Here is a 3836-nt window from a genome sequence, read left to right on the forward strand (position 1 = left end):
CCCCCCCCGAGTGCACAAATTTTTGTGCACCGGGCCTCTAGTATATATATAAAAGGCTAAGCGACTATCTGACCAACTGTCCATCCGGTAGCTATGACACTCAATGACCACCAGGGGGCAGATGCTCTGACCAGTAGCTATGATGTGCACTGACCATCAGGGGGCAGACGCTCAACGCAGGAGCTGCCGAGCTACGGTGAATCGCCCTCTTGCAATCTGGGAGCCCTCAGGGGATGTTGGAGAGCCAGTTCGGGCCTGATCCCTGCAGGCCAGGCCGAGGGACCCCACCTGCCGGAGGGACCTTGCTCACTTGGCAGATGCCCTTTGAGCCACGGCGCTGCCCCAGGTGTGGCCAACAGGAAGGGACTGTGGGAGGTGTGTCTGGCTCGTCTTACCCAGTCCCGCCCTGCCAGCCACCTTCTAATTAATTTCCTTTCAATTTGCATGAATGCATGCAGGAGGTCACTAGTCTTACTATAAAAATCATGAAATAGAGAACTGGATCACCTGCTGAAGTGTACCTTTGTTTTTGTTTTTGTTTTTACATTTTATTTATTGATTGGGGGGGGGGGGGGGGAGAGAACATCGATATGTTGTACCACTTATTTATGCATTCATTGGTTGCTTCTTGTATGTGACCTGACTGGAGATCGAATCTGGAACCTTGGCTTATTGGGACTACACTCTAACCAGCTGAGCTACCTGGCCAGGACTGAAGTGTACTTTTGATTGCTGCTGTCTTTGATAACCCCATTATCAGTTGGCTCACCCACTTGTATTTACCTCCACTTGATCTTTTAATATTCATTAATACCAACTTGAAAAATGTTGAGACTAACGAGTGGTAATTGTTTGCCAGCCACTCCTTTGCATTCAGTAGTATTTCTTTTTCCTTCTCTTACTCCTTTGTCCCAGGAGGTATTACTCTCTTCAGAAGACACAACTGCAGTTAGCACTTTCTTCAGATGCTGATATTGGTAAACAGCTGCTCTTGATCACAAGATTTAGAAGATAGTCTCCATCCTCCCAGATTGGATCTCTTTTCATATGGATCTTCTATTTCTATGTCTTTTAAAAAAATAACCTTTTTGGGAACATTTTGGATTACAACGTTTCATCCTCATCTATGCAAAGAAACCAAGCTGTTGTGCTGGGATTTTGAGGAGGTATGTCTTTTTTCTTTTATTGCAAAATTGCATTACTTAGGCAGTCAGAGCACTATAAAATAATGATATAACCTTGACTTTCCTCTTTAGAACTCAGTTCTCAATTCACTGGTTTCATCTACCTTTCTATTCTCCCTTTTTTCTAGCAATTGTCATAGCTTAGTAAGAACTTCCTTCATGTGCAGTATAACAATTAATTCTTTAAATTCTTCCTAAATGTCATTGGACTCTGGGTTAGACTTATAGTAGTAAGTGACAAGAAGCAGTTTGAATTCTTATTCCTCAAGTTGAGATTGTGACTTTTTTGAACTGAATTTGTTTGTTTCCATTCTGCATAGACATTGAATGGTTTGGGAAAGCTTAGTATCTTCAGCATAAATATGGCTATGTGATTTTATAGTCTGTTTCAATATCATTTGCAAGAGGAGGTGTGGTAGCATAGAAATCAAGAGACTTCATTCCCAGTTTTGACATTATGTCATGCTTTGAGGGTTAAAGTATGTTTTCTTACCTCTAGGCTTTTTGTTATTTGCTTTACACAGACCTCAAAGGATTGTTGAGGATCAGATGAGAACATTTGTGTGGAAGACTATTTTGTTGATATAAAGCAGTGGTTTTCAACGGGTATGCTGCAAGAATTTTTAAAACAAGCAATACCTAACTAGTCAGGGGCACTGACCTCTTTTTCCTTAGATTGTCAATGAAAAAAATGACAATAGCCAACACAACAATAGCCATCCAGTGTGAATGCCCTGTCTTGAACCATAAATATATAGGTCATACAATAGAGTTGCATCTATTGGCCATGTTGCATAATAAGGTTATGTCTGATTGGTTAATTCTTGGTACCAGAAATCTTTATATACAAACTAGAGTTCTGGTGCACGAAATTTGTGCATGGGTAGGTTCCCTAGGTCTGGATGGTGATCAGGGCTGATCTGTGGGGCGACCGGCAGGGTGATCGGGGGTCCCTGCTGGCACCCACCTTGGCTGGCCTGGCACCGCCTGCTTGCTGGCCCCGCCCCCTGCCCCCACCACCAGTCGGGGCCTGAGGGCTGAGGGCAGCTCCTGAATTGAGCATCTGCCCCCTGGTGATCAGTGTGCATCATAGCGACCGGTCATTCCACAGTTTAGTCGATTTGCATATTAGGGTTTTATATAGATAGATGGTCACTGTAGGGACTTTAACTGAAAGGAAATGAGCACTCCTTATTTCAGGATTTTTTTTCTTCTCACAAAAGAAAAACATGTCATGATTCCACTGTTGGTCAATTTGCATATTAGGCTTTTATTATATAGGATATAGGCACCTGATTTTTTAAAAAGTCACTTTAGAGCAAAAAGGATAGGTAATTACTATTATTCCTTTTTGGAGACTAATCAAAATTATGTCTATTTTTCAGGCATGCGGGAGACAACCAATTGATGTGTCTCTCTCACATTGATGTTTCTCTCTGTCTCTCCCCCTCTCTTCCACTCTCTCTAAAAATCAATGGAAAAAATCCTTGGGTGAAGATTAACAAAATAAATAAATAAATAAATTAATTTTTAAAAAGTTGATTTATTTTATGTGATACTGAGAAAATGTCAGTTTGAATGGTAAGGGACCATTTTATACAGTCTTATCAGATACTGTTTTGAAGAGAAACCTTATTTGTTTATTGTTTTATGCATTTAAAAATATTGAGTGGTACTGTGCTCTGAGCACTGGGAAAGAAAACTGACAAAAATACTGTCTTCTTAGAGCTTAGCCTATATAATAAAAGCCTAATATGCAAATTGACCAAACGGCAGAATGACTGGTGGAATGACTGGTCTCTATGACGCGCACTGACTACCGGGGGCAGACGCTCAACACAGGAGCTGCCCGCAGCCCGCAGGCCCCGATGGGCAGTGGCGGGGTTCGAGGCCGGTGAGTGGGCAGTGCCAGGCCAGCCAAGGCTGATGCCAACAGGCCTCCCCCCCCAACGCCCTGCCAGTTGCCCCTCAGAGGGAGGTGGGAGATGGGTGGCGGGGCCCGCGAGTGGGTGACGCCATGCCAACCAAGGCGAGTCCCAGCAGGGGCCTCCCGATTGCCCCACCGGTCACCCCACAGAGGGAGGCGACCAGTGGTGGCGGGGGCAGGGATGACGAGTGGGCAGCGCCAGGCCAGCCAAGGTGGGTGCCAGAGGGGGGCCCCCCTGATCGCCTTGCCAGTCGCTCTACAGATCAACCCTGATCGTTGGTCAGGCCTAGGGGCCCTACCCGTGCATGAATTTTGCGCACTGGGCCTCCGGTATCTTACCTAATAATAGACAAACATGGCAATTGACCATACCTTCGTTACGTCTCCCATTGGCTAATCAGCGAGATATGCAAATTAACTGCCAACAAAGATGGCGGCCGGCAGCCACGGAGCTGTAACGAGCAGGAGGCTTGCTTGCTCCAATGATGGAGGAAGCCAAGGTGGTTCCCCGCCTGCGGCCGGCTCTAAGTTACACTCAAAGCAACAAAGTTTCAATTATAGAAGGTAAATAAACCGCAGATACTTGTTTTCATCAGCCCGTGGCCACGGAGCTGGAGCGAGCAGGAGTGGGTTGCCCCTGGCAATGGAGGAAGCCAAGCTTCCCTCCCGCCTGCCCTGGCCGGCTCTGAGCTCCTCTCAAGGCTACAAAGTTTCAATTATAGAAG

The 3836-nt window shown here is 45.5% G+C and overlaps 1 protein-coding gene across 2 annotated transcripts in view; it reads left to right on the forward strand.

Moving 5' to 3' along the window:
* The window catches only part of TMCC1 (transmembrane and coiled-coil domain family 1), a 170663-nt gene that overhangs the window by 21382 nt on the left and 145445 nt on the right, over positions 1–3836 (forward strand). For both annotated transcript variants that reach the window (XM_014542725.1, XM_005870028.2), the window contains exon 4: positions 916–1166. The gene's annotated coding sequence lies outside the window, so the exon portion shown is untranslated. The remainder of the gene's footprint in view (positions 1–915; positions 1167–3836) is intronic.

This window comes from Myotis brandtii, unplaced genomic scaffold, assembly GCF_000412655.1.
Source record: "Myotis brandtii unplaced genomic scaffold, ASM41265v1 scaffold312, whole genome shotgun sequence".
In the NCBI taxonomy this organism is placed as follows: domain Eukaryota; kingdom Metazoa; phylum Chordata; class Mammalia; order Chiroptera; family Vespertilionidae; genus Myotis; species Myotis brandtii.